Genomic DNA, 25911 nt, shown 5'->3' with positions numbered 1-25911 from the left:
TCTTCTTTGTAATTAACCTTTCTATTGACACCGAATTGGAAAACCTGATCCCCTCCCCCTTTCTCGCTCTGTACCAAACTATTGAAACTGGTTTAATGGGAAAATTCAGCTTGTCCAAATATAACCCGGTGAGAGACTCCGTTCGTAAACAGAGGCGGCAAATCTTCATCTTCTTCATGCTACTTTCTGTTCGTCAATGAAGCCTAACCCCTTCTAACGTTTACCATTCTCGTTAGAAACCGACACTATAAAGTGTTCAACGAACCTTTGAGAGGCAGTATTAAGAATCTATTCTAGCAATTTCAAAGAGATGTCAGTGCACTCCGTTACGGTGCAATCCTTTTGTCAAACGGTTTTTGAGTCGTATTACAAATCCCGGTTTTTAATTTGGCTTCCCCTTGAAACGTAAATTGCCCGCTGATACAAGGAAGGTCTGAATTTGACAACCGGAGTTGAAAACACTATGGTGGGTCTGAGCAGTCCTTTAAACCCTCTGGTTGTTTAGAAACCACAACAGTAAGTAATCAAATCGTGAACAATTGATATGAATAGTCATTTCTACGTTCATTCAGTTATTTGGTAATCATCGACCAATCAGAGTAAGAGGTTCTTTGAGACTCCATAGCGATATTAATAAACATATATGAATATGCATATCACTAGTGTTTTCTTGTAGGATATCGGCAATAATCAAAGGCGGTGATCTGTAGCATGCCAGCGCATGCAAGTAAGTTAGTGTTCGTGTGTGCAAAACAACTGTACACAGTAAACGTACGTTGTGTGCAACCATACCGACACACTGTACCAAAGCATGTTAGCCGTTATTCAGTTTGCCAACATTTGAAACTTGCCAGGGCTAATATTGGATTCCTACTATATTTTTCTCGTGAGGATATTGAGAGCCAACCAACAGTATTTTATAACAAAAGTGCCATCTAACGCTCAAATGGAATTAAGCCTTACTTAGTGGGCGAGCTTGACTTTGGAGAGAATTTTCTTGCTGCTTATACAATCCGTGTCGTAAATGTGGTAGCCTAGGCCTAAAGTGTTTCACTTGTTCCACATTTACGGAGCAAATTTAATCGTAGTTAACGGGTTGTGTTGCGAAAAAGTGAACGATTATTTTCAAAGAACCCGACAAGCCAACTGCTGTTGGAACAAGTGAAAGGCTCAGATTGACAAGAGAGAAGGAAAGAAAATACTGTGTGTAATATATTTCAGAGTCGTTCCAATTGTTTTACTTGTATTTTATTAATATCAGTTTTGTAAATGATATTTTATGAATTTCTAATGTTTTTCTTTTCGTGCTGGATTCATAACCCTACGGAGCTTTACTATTACGAAAAACAGTCCTGTTCGTAGACTTATAATTTGCAGTAGTTGATGGTAAGTAGACTTCGTTTATTCCCTACGACTTAGTAATTTACAAAAAAAAATACTAATTTACAAAAATACAACCGATAAGATTAGAAACACACCGTTTTATGTTAGTGGTAGTGAATTTGGGGTTTTGCCAAGATATTTTGTCCATGCTGATATGGTACAGTGCGTTATGGTTGTCGTATCTTTTTAGGGATTCAATTTCTTAACCACCGACCCGTTCATTCATTAAGTCGCAATAGTAAATGTTTTTTTTTTAAAACAAAAATTGATTCGATGAAAATATGGAAATTTTAAAATAATGATCAACCGTAGCCTATGTCATTTATTGGTTTAATCATAGTACATATTGTACCGAACGTGATATATTTTCAACAGCTTCCTTTAACCAGAAAACACTTTTCGCCTGTGTCACCACACATAAGTTTTAATAGCTACTGTTTGTGTGCAATTCAGTCGATACGAGGTTGTTGTAAACAAGGTACGTATAAAGGGGTTGTTGCTCGGAGTGTGTACCGTGAGCGCCGGTTGATTCGAAAGCAAATCTTCCGTTTCATAACAGTGTTAGTTTTTAGTGCAGTAACAGGGTATATTATATTACCAACGGCCTGTGCGACAGACGATGGCGTGAATAGCATACTTTATTATTCTAGTTACTGAAAAACATGTGGGAAAAATATATGTTGACTCATTTAATGAATTATCAAACGCTCATTGTTTATACTGTTTATCAAGAAGGTTTATACAACAAGTTCCGAAAAACAATTATTTTCAATTGACAGCCAGTAATGTTGTTTCGAAGCCAGTTTCACAAAAAAACTTCGAGCGGTATAAGATTTGATTACGACCATACAACGTCCGAATATTTTGATAAAATTTCTCAATTTTTTTTTTAACAGAAGTGAGAAGTTTGGTTTAATATAGAATTTTTCAAATCTCCAAATTTTTACTTGCCAAACTTTGTTAAATTATATTCCGAGTAATTCTTACTACATTGTGCCATATTCATACTTTTATCAATATTTTACATTCCTTCATGTCAACCAAATTTTGCCGTACAAAATAAACTAATACACAACAATAACAAACAGCATTTAAATAATCGTTTACCAGTACGCAACACACTGAAGAGAATGGCTGAATGACTAATAATACACTTGAATTCCTCCAAAAGCTAGCAATACGGTAGCAACTCTAAATCAATACAAGGCCAGCAAGAAATAAAATTTTAAAAATCATCCATAGTTTATTTTTTATATTGTATAAGACTGAATATATTTGTACGTACGTATTTCCATTTTTCAATCCATAATTAATTTTAGACAAAATGTGCCGATTTCTAATGGAGCCCGAGTGACTAGTACAGAGTATTCGTCATTACACATTCTTTTTTTTTTTTTTTTTTGGCCTCACTATAAAAGTGTTGTGAGGAAGGGCAAATATTTTACGTCGAATCAACCATGTCACCCTTTCTTGAAATGGAGATCAATTTTTTTTTTTTTGTACCTGTATACAAGACTGTCATTCTACCTTATACTTTCATTATCCGATTTATGCAAATTAATTCGAAATGAGACCCTACTTGTTTTATGCCAAGTGTAATTTCCAATGGTTTAACACATATTAATCAAAACTAATTGTTCTGTGTTAAGCCTACTAGTAATACAGGAGTCTTTCATTTACCAATAAACCGTACTCGCCCGTTAAATCTATAGCGTGTCCATCGGTCCATGTCATGCAACACACACGATATGTTCTGTCTTTATGTCATTTGGTTTGCGCATGCATAAGTAGTGTGTTTGCGAGAGAGAGAGAGAGAGAGACAGAAAGTGCTTCATAATACTTCCAAATGATGTAAGTAGTCAAAGTTTACGTCACTAACGAAGAGTCCATTACTGTGCTTTCGAATGACACTCACATTCGCATGTATTCAATAAAAGGATGATATGGAAAAAAAACGCAGGAAAAAAAAAGGAATAAATGTTAAAGGCAAAAATGTGGCTATGTACTTAAGCATTTAACATTTTTCAATGTCACCTAACGTCAAGTTACAAAGAAGAAGAGTGGCAAATTTAAAACCGAATGATTTTTCCTTTTCTACGGCATACGAGCACATTCTGTACCATTGTAGTCGTCAAATTTCTGTGTAAAATATTGCATTTTTAAGTGTTTATTTTTAGATTTCCGGCTAAAAATAGAAATAATTCTCCCAACATTGCTTCCGGTTTCCTACACTTACGTATTTCTAGTCATTAATGACTAAAATTTTGCTTTTATGGTTTTTCGTTGGTATTCCTGGGTATGCAGACAAGCTGTTCGTTTTTGTCTTTTTGACAATAGAATAAGTGAAGGGAGGTCGGCCTGGCCACTGACGGTGTAAATATACCGTAGTCGTCGCACAGACAGCGGGTATATGTTCAGTGTTAAGCCAGTATTCCACTTGTTGGCGATAATGCTGTTGTTATCTTAGCTATCCCGTATTTGTTATTTTTTTAATTAGTTTTTATTCGAGCATTTTTATTTATTCATGCCTTATCAAATGCACAGGTAAACACAACTTGGAAACCCCCACAGAAGGCGTTAAAACGTGCAGTGAAATTGAGTTTCGTCAAGAAAAGTACTCATTTTCTGAGTACTTTCGTTATTTCTACATATTTAATGTGGGTGGATCGATCCTGATTTTGTCGTGTGAGCCTTGTGACATGTATGAATGTTTGTAGCGATATTTTCGTATGGACAGTATATTATAGTGTGCTCGAAGGTACGAACCATATCTTCAATATTACTGATGCGTACAGAATTCTATAAAAAGTGACAAGAATGTTGCTATTTGACAAACAGAACAATAGGCTTATCAAACTGTTATAGGTTTCCCCGCCCTCCCCCACCCCTCCTCTTCAACTCCATACGGATAACGTCAATTTCCACATCTGCCTGGATGCAAAAAAAAAACAATGATAACGTAATTAAAAAAAAAAAAAAAAAAAAAAACGAATATGATTTTGTTACCGCAAACGTAATAAGAATTTTTTTCTTTCTTTTTGGCATTTCCGAGTCTCGGTTTGTGTCATTAACTTTAAGTGGACATACGAGGTCATTTGCATACGTAATAACACTATAGATGGCTACAAAACCGTGGGTAGCAGTCCTTTTGTAATATCTTAGGTACGACCCATTCATGCGGTAATTTTGTTATTTTGCAAGGCAGAGGAACTAACTAACGTGAAATGTCAAAGAACCATACGTGGTTAAGATAATGTAAAGCCTATATAGCTAAGGCAACGTTGACAGTGTCCCTTGCCGTTAACGCAAACGGTATTAATATAGAAACTTGCACGAAGCGAAAACAGGTTGTACCTTTCATGTTTGAACGGCATGACCTGTTTTGTTGACGTCTTCTAAGATGAAGATAACAAAAGAGACATTAATCACAAGTACGATTTTATCCTAATCCATCAATTTGGAAATGATAACCAACGAACTTTTTTTTCTGAAAATGCCTGTTATATTTAATTAGTATATGTGGAACACACCGGTGTTTTTTTTTTCTTCTTCTCATCATTTCTGTTTTCATACATTTTATTTAAATGTTAGGAAAATTCCAGATATAATGTTCCACTAAATTGAGGAAATATTTTGCCCATTTCTGCAGTAAATCCTAGCGTTTTCTACGAATTCCAAGCACGATTCCATTACTCAAATACACGGCTCACTGCGGTGTGAAAAATCCAGTACCTTGTAGCTTTGTAGAGAATGCGATTATTGATTTGCGTGCGGTTACCAAATAATCTGTTTGTATCTCCGCTACAGTTGTTAGTACCCACTGTATTGTAATAATCCTCAATGTTCGCGGTTATTGACAGGGCCTCCAATAGGCAGGCTGTACATACACACTCACACACGCACACACATACGTATATACATACAACCAATGCTAGTAATATGGAGAACCATCGTTAAAGGCATTAACCTGCATAAAACACCACCTGATCATGTTAGAATAGTGCTTTGTACACCACTGTAGTGCATGCGCTGTAGTGGTATTTTCTATTTGAAGAGGCTCTCAAGAGCGACCGCCCAAAAAAAAAAAAAAAAAAAAAAAGGTCGAGATAACACTAGACCTGAACAACAAAATATTCACTTTGTATTGAAGTAGGATAAACTCAAGTAAAAGGAGGAATATGTTGAAGAACTAAAATAAAATTATACAATAGTAAAGGTCTATTATTATTGTACATATGATGTGGATCTTTTATGTGTATTTAATTCCACGGAAGTGTCGATAAGTAAACATGCGAACAGGCAAATACATACCCTGGAAGGCCTAAAAAAAAAAAAAAGAAGTTGCAGACATTGGCAAATTCGGAAGCAGGTGAAGGGAATTTATGTTCGACCTCCAAAAATTTTGAAGGGATGTGACATGAACTGTTTAGTTTTCGCTGAAATGCAAAATTGTTTAGGTTTTCAAATTTATAAGTAAACTGTTGACAATTGTCAATAAGGCTATGTCACTGAGACAAAAGTATGGAGAAAGCGGTTTTATACTATCAGAATTTTGTTTTTGTTATTATTTTACCATAATTATTCAATACGATGAATAAAAAAGAAGTTTTTTCAAACGCTACAAGATATAGTTACACGTGGTATTGTGTTTTATAACTCTATACAGGTCTAGGTATTGTATGAGAGCACATCAAATTTATAAATTTCGAAATTACTGGTATGACTCGAATATATATATATATAACCCGTATCGTATCAGTTGGTGACAATGGTTGTGCGAGGAAGCGTAAAAATACATCACGAACATTGAGAAATATTGAGACTTATAGCAGCCATTCATGTTCATGCTCTTGTGAAACCCGTTTGTCTCCTGCTGAGATCATTGGAGAATTGCTCTTTAAATTCCGCTGGTACTATGGAACCGATACTGAATTTAGATGGATCATTTTCAATGCGAACTTACGTTTCTTGACTACTGTAACCGTTCCAGGAAGTTTTGGTTCTAACAAACTATATTATTATTATTATTATTTTCTTTCTTTCTTTTGGTACGAATACAATATGAGGATTATAGAGAAAAACAAAAGAATTAAATTTGCACCGAATGGTCTTATCATCCCATGTATGACATAAATTGTGGTTGAAAAAAAGTATTTAAAGGCGTGTACACCATGGGAAAAGTAACTTTGTTAATTAACGTTTAGTGAGAGAAAAATGCATGGTAGGAAGCTATTATGGTAGCATAATATATACGTGTTATATACCTGCCGCGTATCATCGTTCTTCTTCTAAAAATCATCAATGCAAATGCGTTTTGTAGAACGTACCGTAATGGAAGCGACTTTTGGCGTCTGATATATGTAATAATTTAACCATGTGCACTTCTCGCGAGTCATGCCAGGGTATTAATTCCACTCGAGCAACAGTTTGGAAAAATTAAGTTTAAAAAGAAGGAAACAAAGAACTTTTAACTTCGTCAGTTCTAATATGAGTTTTGACAATATTCGAGTTACTGAACGGTATAATTTTGGCATTTTGGTATCGAAAACTTGATGAAAATCAACTCAAAACGCTGGTTTAATCGACGAGCCTAAAATACATGTTGATGATATATAGAGTAATCTTTAGTTTGGTGTAATGACAGTGAGTCGCTATAGCGTGTTGTAAATAAAGCACTCATTTTACATATAGTGCCGACATCTAACATTGAAAGAATTAAAGACTTTATTGTAAATCGGTTTGGTTTCAGTTGATTTTTTTTTTGTCTGGTTCCAAGAAGACAAAAATGATTCAAGCGTATAATATCGTGAAGGTTAACTTGTATCTATTTTTGGCAATATGTAATACATAAATCCGGAGTGATATATGATAAATTGATGGCATGTGGTTATAGACAGATGTAGGTAACGTCTCAGTGTGTGTTATTGGTAGGATTAAGGGTCTGGATGGGATTGTGATGTATTGGGTGTATGTGATGGGAGTATGTTCTATGTACTGTACGTGTGAACCACGACAGTAACAACCTGTATTTTGACTTAATCAGTGTCTTACCCTACCTGCATACTCCTACAGAGGGAAGATCAATTTTAATACTACTCTGAATACCACCTGCTACGTCATCGAACTCGTAGAGCAATGAATACAATTATCAAATTACAACGTATAGTTCAGAGATTTGAAAACAGTGTATATATATGTGTGTGTGTTTGTAGACTCAGTATTCTGTATAGAAAATAACTCACCAGTTAGTGCCAACCCACAAATGGTTGGCAATAGACCATTTCTAATGTCTTAGCTCTTTTAGCTGTATGACTTTGGTCACTATGGCCGACTCAAAGATATTCCTCAACATTATTAAGTGTTAGATAAGTCATTATGTGCATATGTGGTTTGCAATGTTTTTTTTTTCATTCTCGTCACTTTCTTTACTCATTTAACGGAGACGTGTTTCGATACCGTTATTAGCAGACAAACAGTCCAGCAAACTCATGTTGTAGTTTCACTTCCAACCCATCCACCCACCTATCCCCCACCCCACTCCCCCTCATCCCGCCGGGCTTACTGAGAAAGATAATGGTGATGCAACGAAGTTTCAATTAAATTCGGTATTTAAATGAGCTGAAAAAATGGAAATGCTCCATTCATGGCGTAAATCAGCTCATGACCGCTGAGTCCTTCTCTCTTGCACCTGCAGAAATTATAATAACAAATTCAGATGTCTAGGAATAGCGGAAATGTATAACAAATGTATTCAACAAATTTTAAAGGACTATTTTTTATCTTATAACGTAGTTAACTTGTAGTACATGATTGAATACGTTGTGGTGTGCGTGTGTGTGCAGGGAGCTGCTACTCTGGTATGTGTGTGCACTGTGTGTGTTAGGTCTGCAGCCGACTGAGACTTGCCCATCCCTCTGTACTCGTTCTAAAATGCAGTTCCCGGGGTTTTCACCATGTACCGTGGTTCTGTACAAATATATTGACCCGTGTATAACATGGTCTTTTTTTTTATACAAAACTTAACATTAATAAGTAATAAAGTAAAATACAAATCATGGAGAGGGAAACGGGGCCTCATTCAACCTTTTTTTTTTTTTCCTTTTTTTTTTCATTATAAATGATGACATAATTTTCACTATGTAAAATAAATCCTTTTTCAAGTGATTTTCCCCAGAATTATTAGGAGGCACAGAATTACGTTTTTTTTTTAGCGGCAGCTCTTACGATGACTTTGCAAAATATGTAGGGTATACTTTATATACACAGGTACTGCAGACCTGTGAGAGAGAAGAAGAGAGGAGAAATAAATGGATAAAAAAAAACACCCAACAAACATACCCAATAAATAAATATATAAAAGAGATAAAACGAAAAGCAATATAAAAGGAATGAATTTTAAGAGAGGGTTTCTCGGAAACCTTGGCTTTTTTTTTCAAATAGAGTCCCCGCCCACGATTGGATTAGAGCAGACGATTTGAGAATATAGATGTTTCTCTTTATCTTTATTGATTTATTTGATATTTTACCATATGTAATACATTCATCATTTGAAATTAGTGACATTCTTACAAGCTCTCCTGTTGCAGTTTTCCATAATTAATGTAATGTTAAAACATTTAGCCTTCTGGATCTGTCAAGTCGATTCTATGATTCAGACATTGTTGAATGATACAGTCACTAAGGAATATATACTGTATGTATCGGTGATAGTTATGTTTATTAGATTATACAGTATACCTGCATATATATATATATATATATATATATATATATATATATATATATATATATATATATATATATATATATATATATATATAGACATATATATGTGTGTGTGTGTATGTATGCAAATGCAGGATAAAAAAATAAAGAAATTAAAAAATAAAATAAAGTATGGTGAATTTTGCTCGTTAAAATAGTACTGATGTGTGTAAAGGTTATGAAAAGCATGCAACTATTTCGTTAACGAAACTTAGTGTCGTAGACTGATGTTGCTTGCTATAGTCCTATTGACAAACTAGTCATAATGAGCATGTATGATGTAAGCTGTACACGAAATTACAAGTCGTCCTACAATAATAATAATAAGTTGTAGCGTTAACGTCATTTCCCATTACGTCAATTATTGAGAAACATTATCGATTTAAATTGTGTAAAGAAAGAAAGAAAACAAAATATGCAATTTAAAACGAACGGGGGCTTACTATTAAAGCAATGAATCATTTTTTAATCTTGAAAATTGGAATGACTAAATTACAGATACCCATCAAATGACATATTAAATACCACATGTGCTGGTGGTTCTCGGAATCTTGGCTTTGAATGTGTACGCTGTTAGTATATATCAGCCTATACACATATTTACGAGATTCGTATAACATATTAGTGTGTGGCTTATATTGTTCGAAGTAGCCTACGTGGTTTACACATTGTCATCAATGCCTTCCTTGTGGGAATCAAGTCAGTGTTAGACTATAACAAGTATATAAACAGTAAGTATATCGTACGTAAAACCATGTGAGTTTATATGTTATTAAGAAGGTCGCAATTTTTACCATATATCATACAGAAAAAGCCGTAAGCAACTCGTTTATTTGCTGATTTTAATTCCCAACTTTTTGTTTTCTTAGAAATAATTTGACAGAAAACTACTACGGTAATGGCGTTGTTGTAATTCTGAGTACACTGTTGTCCAATTTACTACGAATGAGAGATAAGAAAAGGTTGAAAAATTAAACAAGACGACAACGAAATTAGCAATTCAACTATCAACGTTGCATTTGCAATACAAGTATGAGAAAGGGGAAGAGGAGCTTAAAAATGTACACATAGCGTACATAGTAAATGTTAACTATAGTTACTGTATAAATCCTTTAACAGAAAGAACTCGCGCCATGGTGTGCGCCTAATCGTATTCAGAATGACATTCAGTGTTTCATTCTGATGAAAGACATTATTTATTGTATTTCGGTCCTCTCTTACCTGGCTCGAAGCTATATATGTACGTGCAAGTGAGTGCCACCATGTGCTGTATGTAATTACACGGAGAATTTCCAATAAAACCTCGCTTGATCGCATCTATATAGGCCTATGCATGCTATTGGAACGGGTGTCATTGCGACTGTATTATGTACGCACACTTTGAAGAAGGTAAAAACACTTTTCGAAGGTGACTTTATTTTGATACCGGCGACTAAAATGGCCGTATAGTTATTGCATGTTGTGTGCGGTGATAGTTATACCAAAACCAAAAAAAAAACTTTCCGTGCGAATTGTTTTCAAACATGATTTACACACGGGTCGTTTTTTTAACGTCCCAATAGGAAAAAGAAGAAGAAGAAGAAGGGGAAAAAAATGAAAAAAGCAGAACAAAATCGCGAAAGAAAGATACAATTGCAACAGATACGACAGCAGGTGGTATTTTGTCATTGTTGCAATTAAGTCACATACGGGACATCGGTATGAACAAGTCAATGTTGCGGATTTATAATGAATATTGAGAAACTTTTCAGTAATTTCGTGAATGAAGCCAATTAGTTTGCATTTAATTAAGTTCTTCTATAACGGATGACAATTTGACAAGTTGACGATGGCTGCATTACGTAACATTATGACCAAGCGAAAACTGATTATTTATATGAAAACTGAGAAAAAACCTTCCGTGCCGGATTGAAGAAAGTTCGTTCATGTATGAAGGAAACCGAATGCACACCTTACGGTAAATGCTATGTAATTAGCCTATATAATATAATTAAAGGCATCTATAGAATTGTGTTACTATATGCGGAGAAGAGATAACTATTGAGAATGTATCCCGTGTTCATTGATGGCGGTCATTCAGTAACCTATAGTACCCGTATATAATCCCGGTATTACTTTGCAGAATACTATATGTATAGGCTTGTTTTGCGCAAGTCCGTCACAGGACATATCACGTGATGGATTGTCTGCCTCTGCTCTGTATAGCGAGCGATCGTATAGGTATATATATATTTAGTGGCTATTGTGTAGCCTATACATATAAATGTGCATGTAATTTAAATACCGCATACCTACACTAACAGTTCTCGTGTGTCATTACATGCCGTGTATATTTATTTACTTCATTCCTCACTTATCCCTATCTCCATTCAAGTCATGTCCTTTCCCAACTATCTACCATAACCGTCAAAAGTTGGTAAATTTTAGAGTACCGTATCATGACTGCCTCCGTTCTAACCCACTATCGTGTCACCGCCTACTTTATCGTATACTTCTGGAGTATAGATACCATTCCGAAATTTTTTAACAATCTGCGTTTCGTAGCGAGATACTTAGATATATTCTGAGTTTGGTAGAAACATATGCAGAGTTGATTAAGATGATTTTTATTTACCCTTCAAGTATACCGCCAAATTTCTTGGGCAGCTTTGTTTGTAATACAATACTTTTATTTTTTATGTTTTTGAAAAGTAACGGCTGATAGTTTCATCTTGACACATTTAATCTTGACACATTTAAGCATAACCTATCGCCCCATTGGTATGCATGTTTTCCGATGTTCTACTGTAATTGTATCTCCGGCAGTATACCCTGCAAGGAGTTACCATTAATGGTAGCTCCCTGGCTCTTGCATTAGTGTGACAAACAGCTGAGATACGCTGTATATATCAGATTTAGGTCTTGTGGTCGGACTAATGTTCCTATACAGGTTTTACTCGTCAAATTTGAAATTTGAGAATTAAAGTTGTTAATTATGATATCCTATGATTTTTTTTAACCCACGTTATTCGTCTTCAACTAGGCCTGTATAGATTTTTAGTTCACACTATAACTTTGTGGGGAATTCTAAACATATTAATCCCCCGCTTTATAGAATTAATTTTATGAATAAATACGTCTTTTTTTGCCTTCTAGCCTATACTTCTTTGTGATTTTGGTGTAGTATACGAGCATCATAGTCATTGTAAAATGATTAAATGTAAATAACAAAACGAGAATTAATTAGTCACAATACATCTCAGCACATTTGGTGTAATTAGAAACGCGCATCATTATATGAGTCTATAAATTTAACACATAGTACTGTAGAACCTTGTTTATAACACATTTACATATCGTAACTAGGTTATTGACCACTTTCATTTTGGTCATACTGTACATGGATGGGATTTGATACCTATTGGCGTTATTTTGTTGTTACAGCGACCTATATACGTTCACATATTAACATGACCTATTTCGATATATATTTATATATAATTTATCAATATATATTATAACAGAAATATGTGTATGTTATGCATGGAATAATTTTACAAGTGTAAAATAACCGTATCTTGGTCTCGCAGATCTATAATTGCTATGCAAAATAATCAAAGTGCTACACAAATTCATAGATATTTATAGCAGGTGTTTGTACCCAGAAACGAAGTGTTGTCATGAATTGCAAAATGTTCCTTAATTTATTCCAAATGTCGTTTTTCATCAAACAACTTGACCAACATACGGTGTACGTATCCATTTTCTTGCATTTTCTGGATACCCATCACCAAAAGATCAGTTTATTTTCGTGTAACTAGGCCCTGTACAAACCGAGGCAGAGTTTGTTACGTGTCATTTTATGACGTCATAGTAGTAGTGGGCGCGCGTGCATTGTTATGTATATGATACTCCCAATACGATTCTCGTAGGTCAGTTTTATAAGTCCATCGTTTTAACTATGTCTTTACCTATTTTAATTCCAGTACATGACCAATTAAGCAAAAAGATGAAAAAGGAAGAAGAAAAAAGATCAGTTTAGATAATTAGTCGGGCCGCAATTATACTACAGTTCGTCACTCAAGACGAATCTCAATAAATAACTCTACCAAGAGTGATATGGGTCACGGTACTTATAATTAAATGCAGAATATTTCGTTTGGAATAAACTATATAACATGTAAAGAATTAAATGAAACGAACAAGTCATAATTTTGTTTATAGTTATGTGTGTAATTACGTTAGAATATGGCGTCGTTATTATACAGCCATGCGTATATATATATATATATATATATATATATTCATTACATAACGTATGCTTGAATATATGCCACTCTCCCGAACTGAGCCTCAATGAGGTTATATATTCTACAATTTGAATATACTTCTTTAATGTATGTGTTATTAATCTTGTTGTAATCCAACACCGTGTCCCACAAAAGGATGTACTTTTTATTGCGTTGCGTTGGTTCATAAAAAGTGAAAGACATTGTGCTATTTCAATATCAAATATGACTTAAACAATACATTTATATTGATATAGGCTAAGACAGTTGCGTTCAACTACATATATGAGCAGTTTTCTGACGCAATATTTTTTGCTACAAAATGTTCCTAGTTACAAGAATCACGCAACAGTATATATGCGCATAATGTAGGAGATGCAGATATATCTGTAAGGATACACACAACATTATGATAATGAGACACTTTTGCTTGAAATGCTATATTGACAATTTCAGTGAATTCAAATTATGTGGAAAATGAAAGAATGTTTAGATGAGCCACACCATACGGTATGAACACGGAGTATAATAATTCTATTGCATCATACTACCGGTCAGTTTTCCTTATACATAGGTCACAAAAGCAAGACATGTACAATAAAAGAGTGGGTAATTCCCTAACTTTTGTGCACTAAATGACCTTTCTATATAGAGTCAATGAAATTTACAAAACTTTTTATTTGAAGATTTAATACAAAGTTAATAACATATAAAACAAAAGTATGGGTTATTCCCTTACTCTGTGCACTAAGTGACCTTTCTATCTAGAGTCAAATGAAATTTACAAAGCTTTATTTAAACATTTAATACAAAGTCAATAATTTTTTTTTTTTTTTTTTGTGGGATTCGGTACAAGACCCGAACTACAGTACATTTGTTCACGAATTCACAATTCAAGAACTAATTGCAATATATTTTGTTTTGTTAGAAGACTTTATCTATATCCAGCCATCATGCGTGCGGAAAATGCGAGTTTATTTCTGCTACAGCTAAAGATGGGACGAATTACGACGATATATATCTTTCCATTCGGGCTATACAACGTTGTTGAGACCGAGAATATTTAATTAGCTCCTCTCTTACCTGTCTCGACTCTACTATCGCACCTTCCCACCAACCTAGCCTAATAACTGGTTACATTTAGTACTACCCCCTTGAACCCCCCCCCCCCAACCCCCTGTTATCGCAAATCATCTCTTCAGAATCTACCATTCGCGAAGTTATAGCAGCCTAATCTGGACAATATGTACTGCAGAGCTGATTTTTGGTACTCGCACGTATATATAATGAAAGTTTATCTTGCGGCTATACCGCGGTATAACTACAATTGCCGTTTCCGCTTGTGTTGATTTTGTGCTAAACCCCTGGGGTAGTCCCTTCTTAGGGTCGCCCATTTTTTTTTTTTTTTGGTCGTCAACCCGATTCGGAAGGAAAACGGAATTGTCGATGTTCGTGGGGGGAAAACTCTGAAAATCATGAAATCTTGATAATTACTTCAAGAGGTGCAAAATATAGCCTAACCGGCCTTTTTGCAACCAAGAACTCTTAATCATATTAAAAATGTTCTTAAAGGGTATGGCCCGGGGACACCTCCTCCCCGTAGACCCCCCTCCTCATTGCCACAATATTCTCACTAAGAGGGTCGCCATGTTCATGAAATATTTGGGTCACCAAACAAAAGCTGTTGAAATACCAGGGCTATAAACCATTGAAGTTTTGCTTAAAGCAGACATGTTTATCGCAACTCAAGTCTAAATATGTGATCCTGTAGAAAAGAGCTTGGACGACATTCATAGTATGATCATACATGTTGTAAGAATATCCATTTTCTTTAAGTTTATACGATGACTTTAATACTGAGCCCAACCTTCTTTTTTTTCTTGTTTTGCGCAATATCCCTGTTTACTGTGAAAACCGCGAAACCAAAAGTGGCAATTGCAAAGCCGTGTACGGTAAATTTTGTTACTATGGAAACAAATAATGTACCTTTTCGACTGCTATATTCAGTATATATTTCATTATATCTATAGCCGGTTTTGGTTTACCATGTAATATTATATAATACTAATACCTTTACATCAAATGTATATTCATACACATTTCTGCGTATAGGAGCAAAAATTCTCGATAAAGTCTCTGGTCTTCTAAGTAAATCTTCAGTTTTACATAAAAGGCTACAGTCACAATAGCGTTGTGTGCGTTACAAATAGAGCGGTATATACTACTAGTACTATACTGTCTTTAATAATGCAGTGCAGGTAGTAGCTTATTGTGTGCATGTTTGCCATTATACCTTATACGTACAGTAGCTGTGCGGGTAATTACCGTTATTGGTTAACGCCAGCAGTGTGCTTGCTTTCTGTTATATATCAGTCGGTCAGTACATATAGTGTGTTGTCACGGGCAAGGGATCTCCATTTAGACTGTGCATACGTCTAAAATGATGTTTGCACAGTATATTTAACCTCGATGTCTGCGAGAATACGTAGGCTTATACATACTGGACTAAGTGGTCAGGCTTTGCAGTTTGTGATGTATAAATTGTGTGATGAATACTACCTATATGCCCGTCAATGTTGATCACATAACTTATTGCAGTATTTTCATTTCTAGAATTTCAGACATTTCTTTTCCCCCATTTTTCCGCCGTAAGCTAAAATATTAGTCACAGACCTTTTACGCTGTTACGGCCTTTTAAGTTCCTCGTCAAAATTACCATACGGTGTATGCAAATAGGTCAATTAAGTCGCAGTATACATCAGTACTGATTGTAAAGCTTTAGCGTAGCAAAACATGAGTTTCATTCAAAACTGTTCAGGCTTATCAAATTCCTTGGATGAAAAAATAATAGTTATAACGCCAACGCTGTCTTACAATTTTGAATCAAATTTGATTGTTAATTTCATATTTTGTGATTTAATTTAATTCTGTTTTTAAGTACGTTTCGATGTAGTCATATACAACCACTATAGTTGGCAAGGTGGAATAGCTATATATGCTCGCTGAATAGATTCTGATCATCTCCGAAAACGAAACTGAATTGTGAATCTGTTACTGGCAGGCCAATTACCGTCGGTCTAAAAGGGGTAATTTTGTAAATGAATGTATGTAACATTTCAAAGAAAGTTATGCATATATATATATATATATATATATATACATATAATGTACATATATATATATAATGTAGGTGTATGTGTGTGTGTGTGTGTGTACTGAAGTGACGATAAAAGTTACCGTTTATGCGGGTCATTATTCAGTCGCACACATTTTAAGTTCGGAAATTCGCAGATGATATCAATGTTCAATGCCCAGGTCAGCGTAAAATATTGTCCTTATGTAACGTCTAATTAAACGTCCCGTGGAAACATATTTATACTTCACCTGTTCCTATATATTCCGCTTCAATCAAATAAACAAGTTCGCGACTACGTATAATCTACTATAAGCCTGTCAACAGATTTTGCTAACATTGACCCACTTCCGGGTCACTGCCCACTTCCTCCGTTTTCCGAATCTATGGCATTGGCGAAGACTAACATATACGGCACCGTACATTTTTCCTTGTGAAATTTTAGAAATTTTATAGGTTTACTGGAATTTTATTCGTCTTCCTCTTACCCGAATCAAGTTTTCTTTCATTCTTATGCATTTTCTTTTGGTATAATGCAATCTTTCAACAACAAAAAAACGGACTGAAGTCTTTTATCGTTTCTCTCGGTCACTGAAAGAAAAGAAAATGAACAGGCATGGAAAAAGAAAGAAAAGAATTAAGAATGGAAAGAAAGAAGAACCAATAAAACATTAACACGGCGACAAGAAGCAAACACACAAAAAGACTCATCGACCTATTAGATCAGACCAAAGAATCCAAAACCGCTTACGGTATAGATTAGATCTTTTGTCTGCCTTTGTTGGTGTGTTATGTTTGTTATGTTCCCTTATAAAGTTGAAATAATATCGATCACTTAGAATTACCGGGGACGTTGTTGCTTGTTCGTTATTGAATGCCAAATGTAACAGTCTTGTTCGTTCTACAATTTACATCTGAGGATCACATTTGTATACATATATCTATCTATTCCTTGCTCTTGAAGGGGAGGGACTCTTGGTAGAACTATATTCACCTTGATGATCACACAGTTGTTATACAAGTCTCGATCTAAGACGACTGCAGGGATTGAGAGTTGCAAGTTTGGTGTTCTGGTGTGAGAGGGGGGTGGGATGGGGTGGTGGAGGACAAACCTGTTCGAGCACAGCTCCTGCAGGCTGGCGGATATAAATTTAAAAAAAAAACATAATAAATAGAGGGAAAGCTGGAAAGATGCAGAGAAGGCAAGCAAATTATTCAGAATGGAAGCATACAAAACTAAACAGGAACTAGCCAGAGGAAATGGGTGCTAACATCAATCGGGGGTGGGGGTGGGGGTGGGGAGGGGTGAGAAGCCTCCCCAGCCTTGGTAAAACCATCTTCCGTGGAGTACGGTAACTAAACCACGAAAGAAAGAAAAGGGGAAATGATTGGGTTTCTATCTTCGGTGACTTTTCGTAAAGAATATGTAAGGATACTGACGCCTAGCTGACGGTTGAATATGTAAGTCGGTCGCTGCACGTGTAGGTGAATGCCGAGGGACCTTTGTTGCATTTTACAGTATGCAGACGACAGACTATTCACATACTACGTACATTTACATTTTGGGTCATTCCATAATCTAGTGTGCCTCACTTTGTGACAGTTTCGGCGATCACATGTCACTGGGTTGCTGATTATCAGCAATTTTATTTGCTAATTAAAAGCAGCAAGGTAACACACATAATATAATATTAATTAACTAATCGTTACAAAATTTAAAAGACCACATAAATTTGTTGCTAGCCAAATTTTGAGCAACTTTAATTTCGATCAAAGAAATGTCTAGCCAAATGGAGTATTACTGTCATTATAGTAGAAAATAAAGTGTGCCATTTGGTCATTTTTTCTTCAAATAATAACTTTTCTCTGTGTGTACAGCAAGGACAACCAAACCCACGCTCACATATTTGTAATCTTGACCCAAAATTTACGGAATGACTCATAATTGTTCAACCACAATACTAAGGCTAAATAATTTACTTGGCAGTGCCCAGATTTCCGACGCAACACAGGAAAGAACACATGTATTGTCTGCCATATAGTATTGGATTTAAACTATGTAAATACAGACGTCAGACAAAGGGTAAGACACCACCTTTAAAAACATACACAATTCCGTTGGACAAGTGCATGTTGTTATATCGTATGAAGCATGGTATCCTGATTCAGAGGTATTCTATAAATTTCTTTGCTAATAAGGGAAGTACAACCAATATTTTGTGGTGTAAAAATAGGAAATGAAAGCTTTCGAAGTCAACAATCAAACGCACAGGGAAGTGAAGATAAAAGAAAGAAGATGTATGTATAGATGTAATATATATATATATATATATATATATATATATATATATATATATATGTATATATATATATATATATATGTATATATATATATATATATATGTATATATATGTATATATATATATATTTATATATATATATATATATATATATATATATATATATATATGTATATATATATATATATATATATAAATATATATGTATATGTATATATGTGTATATATATATATATATATATATATATATATATTAGATACATATATACATACATCTTCTTTCTTATTTCCGTATATATAATGTATATATATAACTCCTTCATTTATTGAGTCTAAATTTGTTAACATTAGTGCATCATTGTATAATGAAGTAGTCTTTGTTTACATATTAGTGAATCTTTCTACATCCCAGCTAAATTTAGACTAATTATAGCTGATGTATCAAAAACCAATGTGATTACCACATAATTATCGGGAAGTCATTTTGGTAATGTTGTCATTCATCGACTGTCACTGGCTGTCACTATAAGTGATTTCAAGTGTGGCATGAATAAGCAGTATATTAAAGAGTGGCATTTACTAAGAAAATTATCTTCATTGGCTATACTTAAAGTTGACATTATTCATCATCTATATATATAACAACTTATAGACATTATTTATATATATATATATATATATATATATATATATATATATAGGTATATTATACTCAAGCAGATAGTAAGTAACTTGTAACTATACTTTACTATTCGATGGAAGTTTACAAGTAGACGTATATATATATATATATATATATATATATATATATATATATATATATATATATATATATACACCATTCCCCTTCCCCCACCCAACCCCTTCCCCAGCCCACCCCTTTCCTTTGCCAACCTCCGCAGACGTTAACCCGCCCAAATATTTTTAAGTTTATTACTCGACAATCATCTGAGTGAATATATTGTACTGCATGTCAATAATAACTATAGAAATGTTTATATCTTAACGGAAACAGTATAAAAGAGTCGACATTTATTTACAGCATACATATTATGTAGTATCGGTCTATACCGGCCGGTATGATATCATCAGTTTGAAGACCCAAGTCGTTTGTTTCGTGACAAATTCAACATCTGCGTTATTTTATACCGTTTAATTATTCATAGCGAAAAGAACAGAGCGTATGGGCGTAAGTAATGGATTATCTTGAGAGACCAGAAAACGTCACTTGGTGATTCAAATATATTACTTGATTTGCTGATTCATTCAAAATAGTAAATCAAGGAGGTTTAACATACAGTATCACTTCTTTCTTCTTTATTTATAACATGCAAGGCTTTCTTTTTTATTTATAACATGGTAAGGCTTATATTACTTTTTATTTATAACATGCATGGCTTTTAAAGTCTGCATGTGCGTGTAAATAAGCTATGCTAATTGGCGCGTATATGTTTGAGCGTGCGCAATCGGTGGACATGATCATAACGTCAACAACAACAAAATAAAAACAAACAAACATATATTGTAAGTAACCTGTGATCATTTTAAACGAAGATTGTCCGTACATCTTATAATCAGAATGAATAATTCATCACTGCGAAAAGTGACAAAACCAAATTAAATTATCACCCCCCTCCCCTCCCCCCATCCCCAAACCAATATAGGTAAAGAGCGCACATGAAGTGACAAGCCTTGCTTGCATGTTCTGCTGGCATGTGCGTGTGTATTATCATTATTATATTATTATGTACTACAGAACTTTTGCATCACTATATTCTGAAATCTGAATAATCAATCGCATGCGTAATTTTCCTCTATATTTTGCAGATAGGTTATCAGAATTATTAGCCAGAGTATAGAAGATATATAGACATTAGCGATATATACCCGCACGTATATTGGTATAGATAGGACATACTGGTATTTTTTTCTTGGTATCCGGTTTAGCTGTATCGGTGATACAAAAAAGAAAGATATATATAAATATATGTGTATATATATATATATATTTAAATTGGCAAAATAAGTTAGAGCCGAATATTTCATACACGAAATTATAGATTGCCGTGCATTCATCCTAACATCAGTTTTATATACAGTGACATCACATTGTGAGGCTAATTTCTAATGCTGTTGTCAACAAGAATTCGAAAAGAGCAAATTGCAGAACTACACTGCAGTACTAGTCTTAGGTTTAGATTCTATGCCGGATTTTATTTTTCACACGAAAAACGGACTTCATTATGACACAGCAGGGAATTAATGGTTTCGTTTTTAAGCTTACAGGTTTTTTTCGACTAATGGGAAATGCTAATTAAAAGAAACCTACGAAGGGATTCACTTCACAAGTTGTTACCGCGTGTGCTCTCTTATATAATTTCGTGATGAATAGATGGGGATAAACAATGAGACGTATAGAACAGTAATAATGGGAAAAGGATGCCGACCATGCTTGAACAGATATCACCGTGAAATATATATATATATATATATATACATGATATATATATATACATGATGGAGAGTCTGGCGATTGATGCATGAAAGTATACAGTATACGTTATTGGGTGTAAAGTGAATGATAACTTTTAGTTTCCATAAAGTATCCGTACACAAGGCAATAAAAATGCAAGAAGCAAAACAAAATAAGTTGGGCAAGAAACAAAACAAAATAAGGTGGGGTGCAAATTCCTATAAAAATGGAAAGATTTTGTATAGCAGTATATACATGTATTGTAAGAGCCATAGCATGTTATGAGAAAAAAAATTCAAAGCCAACACAAAACCGGCTACCGTATATACAGAATTGAAACACTATAGCATATATTCCCTGTAACTGTTTATAATGTAAGCTATTCCAGATATACTTTCCCTATATATATATATAACAAAGTCTATTTTATGTGGCTTATATAGTTTAGGAGGAAAATTAACTCCATTCACGGTCAAATTTAGTAATGAATAAGAAGATTGAATTAAGGCTTCATGCATCATATAGGACAAAACGACATACCTCTCAGTGCGTCGTATATACATGCTGTGGGCGTGTATGTATGTATACCGTATTAAATAAATATCTGTTATAGATATAACAGTATTAACTATTAATAGAGAACCACATGGATACATAATACTCTATGTACATCGTTAAGCATTTTCAGATGACCTTTCAGTGATTTTTGTTGTGTTTGTCGTTGCACTATATAAAGTGCACGTCAGTAAAGTATGCGCCATCTATAGGTATATATCATTTTTCACACGGATGGATTGGGATGCAGCTCGTTTTTACACACACAAAAAAAAGAGAAAGGAGGACCTCCTCGCAACAAAGAAATAAAAAGGAACGAAAACCATTATTTAAATTGGAATTTAAATTTAAATATAATATCTGTAAAGCCATTTGACACGATATTGTCCTACTCTGCCTAGCAGATACTGTATAACCATTAACCATAGTAACTATGAAGTTGTAGAGATAAAAAGCGGTAAAAAGTATAGTCGGAATTTAAATTTAAATGTAATATCTGTTAAGCCATTTGACACGATACGGTCATACTCTGACGTTTAGCAGATATAACCATTAACCATAGTAAGTATGAAGTTGTAGAGATCATTTGCGGTAAAAAGTAAAGTCGGAATTTAAATTTAAATGTAATATCTGTAAAGCCATTTGACACGATACGGTCATACTCTGACGTTCAGCAGATATAACCATTAACCATATTAAGTATGAAGTTGTAGAGATAAAAAACAAAATCATTTATCAGAATAAAGTATAGTCGGACATCAAACCTGTCTGTGACGTCACGGATGATGGATGTACCTTTATACCGTAGATTTAAAAACAAAGAAATTTCCAAAATAAAGGTGAACTTTGTTTATCCGCGTATGTTTGCAAATATGTATGTAATGTTGGTAAGCAAGTTGTAGATTGACAACAATAAAAATAATCATAATCGGAAAGTCATAAAACCATATTGAGAAATTATTAACAAATTTTGAACGTTGATTTTCTGATGCAGTCAGTCCATGCAACGAACATTAACAGCCCTCTGCAGATGTTTAGCCTACACCTAACATCTCATATAGCCTACTGTTCTCATGTTAATGCTCGCTTTAATACTAGAAGTCTGTTACTCGGATGGTTGGACAGAGAGAGCATATAATGAACCCTGTGTCAAAACTTTCAGGGCATCCACTGTTATTAATCCTTTGGGGATTGCGACCTGGTTATTAAAGCTTAAAAATGGTTACACTATAGATATAACTTAAATACAGTCCTGTCTCGATGTCGAGATCGTTTTATGTGTGTGTGGGGGGGGGGGGGGTAAGGGGGAGTGGAGGTAGGAAAGAAAATGGAAAAGTGCTTGGCCTTACACTCCCAAATCTCCCCACCCCGCCTCTTATGTCCGTCCGGATGTGTCGCCGTCGCTGTATACTGAAGTTTCAAGTTATTGTTCGTATTTTGATCAACGGAGACGTCAATGTGGTTTAAATTGTACGGTATTTGAGAATGATATGTTACAGCACTCGCAACCATTTGTAGTACGTCAGAAATGAAACAACAGCCTAATCTCGGCATTATATTATATATGCCGGCATTATATAATATATTATATATGCCGGCATATATATATATATATATATATTTATATATATATATATATATATACACGTTCTTATAACGTAATCATAAATCAACTTCTGTGTAGCGGAAGGTTGAATATATCCCAAAGGATGGAAAATATAATTGTATAACCTTGCACCTCACGAGAAATGAAAGACATTACATATTATGTTGCACCCTTTTTGTATCAGAATCGTTTGTAATGCTATAGGAACCTATCTAGCTCTTTTCGTCGAAAGTGTAAGATATCGTGCGATCGAAATTAGGTCAATAGAAAGTAGTTGGCTATTTTAGGACCGGGTATATATAAGTCATGACTTTCTGTTTTGACGTGTGCATGTATAGAAGACATATAGTCACGTGAGTATATGATGTCAGACTCCGTGTATATATTTTTGTATATATATATATATATATGTATGTATGTATATATATATATATATATATATGTATGTATATATATATATATACATATATATATATATAGCCTATATATATATACATATATATATATATATATATATATATATATATATATATATATATATGTTTATATATATGCCTGCACGGATACATTCGGGATAATACTTTGCCCAACTTTTGTCGTCCGTCAAGTACCTCATCATACATTTAGATTGCAAGATGTATGCAAGAAGATCCTCTCAGTACTGGAGCACCAAGCATTGACCTGATTTCTATGCTTTCGTCACCCGTCAGGACGACGCATGTAGCATGGCATGGTGTTCCTTTGAGAAAATTGACTTCCCGATATAAAAAAAATCTATACATCTACTGAAATTCTTTACGCCTTCCATTCATCCATTATATGAAGGTAATACTTCCAGATTTGCCTGAGCCTCACCGTCCACCTGCCTGTGTGTACTGTGCCATAATGTATGTTGGATCCATATTTTTACACATAGACACGTGTTGTGCGTATGTTCTCTATTCACAATGGGTCAAATGTTAACCGCGTAAGTCGTGTGACATCCAGTGAGCCGTCTATGCCCCGCCGTATATAGTAAGAGTCAAATAATATTTATAGTTGGAAAACGGGTTGTAGTAGGCCCTACGTAGGGCCTATATGACTGGCTCATTTCGCACAATATCAAGTCAATAAGTAGTGTTGAACTGTTGTTGATAAATTACAGAATGCTCTACGTTCAGTCTGTATGTCCCGAGGAGGAAACTTTTGGTGGGGCTAGACTTGTCGACATGTGATCAATGTATACAGTATTATGTGTGCACGAACGCAAGAGCACACCCGACGACATCTGTTACCAACTTCGCAGATTGATAAGGGTTAGAATGCACTCTCACTACGAGATAATGCACGATTATTTAAACCCCTTTCTCGGAGAAAATTGTATTAGGTTTTCCGGATACTCAAATGTTGAAACCTTAATCTTTAATGTTGCTAAAATTCTTGTGCATGCAATATTATATTGTACAATTTATATAAAGAATAATGTAGATCTTCCCAAAATATGAATCGGTATCTTCTTATAAGCTCCTTGGAACGAAGACTTTATATGTAACTGAACATAAAATGTAATTTCAACTCTGTTTCAGCCAAATTTTACCAGGTTTTATCACCTAAAAAGGTTTAAAGAACAACGATTCATCTATGGTTTTGTTCGTTTTTGTTTCTCGAAGTTCAAATAGTTGATATATACTTTGATGTAAGATTCTACTGACCATTAGCATATAGGTTACTAATTGAAAGTAATCATCTTTTAATTGATTTCTGTATAGGCAGTAAAAATCTTCAGTTGACAGACATTTGTTTAAAAAAAAAAAAAAACTAGTGAAACAGCAACAACAACCGAAAGTCTAACAGAATAAATTCCCTTTATGTTCATCTATGTGTTTAGCCGAGGGAAAATACATCAAGCGATAACGCTATTTTATTCTGTTACGTTAACTTTTTTCTAACTTTGATTTATTTGATATTAAGTGTTATTTATGCAGTCGTCTTCTGCCTTCCTTCGTTCATTTCGAAATTCATTCATCGATTCCATGTTTTTAACATAAATTCACACTGGGGTGGTGGCGTGTTGACAACTTGGTATAACTTGTTTTGTCCAATATATATGCATATACACGCAATGGCATGTGCAGCGTGTATACCGTATAATGTGTGCTCGAGTAGATATGTATTGTATATTTACGTACGGACTTGCACATATATAACCATGCATGCGAATTTACAGCGCGAAAAACAATATTCATACCGCCATTGATTCAGGTTTATACCAGCAATGAAGAAAAAACTTTCAAATTTTATCACAAGTTATTGATGAAACAGATTACCATTTTAAATCAGTAATAATATATGTGCGAGTGTGTTTGCTTGTATCTATAGAGGAGGTTGGGACTGGCGAAGTAAATATTTCTAAATCATGGACAATTCAGCAAGAAAATTTACCTTGAGA

General features: G+C 34.4%; 1 protein-coding gene across 1 annotated transcript in view; it reads left to right on the top strand.

The window, feature by feature from the left end:
• The first annotated feature begins 699 nt into the window (after window positions 1–699).
• The window catches only part of LOC139960584 (uncharacterized), a 74177-nt gene continuing 48965 nt past the window's right edge, over window positions 700–25911 (top strand). Inside the window, exon 1 of the mRNA XM_071959040.1 lies at window positions 700–1386. The gene's annotated coding sequence lies outside the window, so the exon portion shown is untranslated. The remainder of the gene's footprint in view (window positions 1387–25911) is intronic.

This window comes from Apostichopus japonicus, chromosome 19 (assembly GCF_037975245.1).
Source record: "Apostichopus japonicus isolate 1M-3 chromosome 19, ASM3797524v1, whole genome shotgun sequence".
Classification (NCBI taxonomy): domain Eukaryota; kingdom Metazoa; phylum Echinodermata; class Holothuroidea; order Aspidochirotida; family Stichopodidae; genus Apostichopus; species Apostichopus japonicus.
Note: the sequence above shows the minus strand (reverse complement) of the source record. Positions and strands in the feature narration are given on the sequence as shown.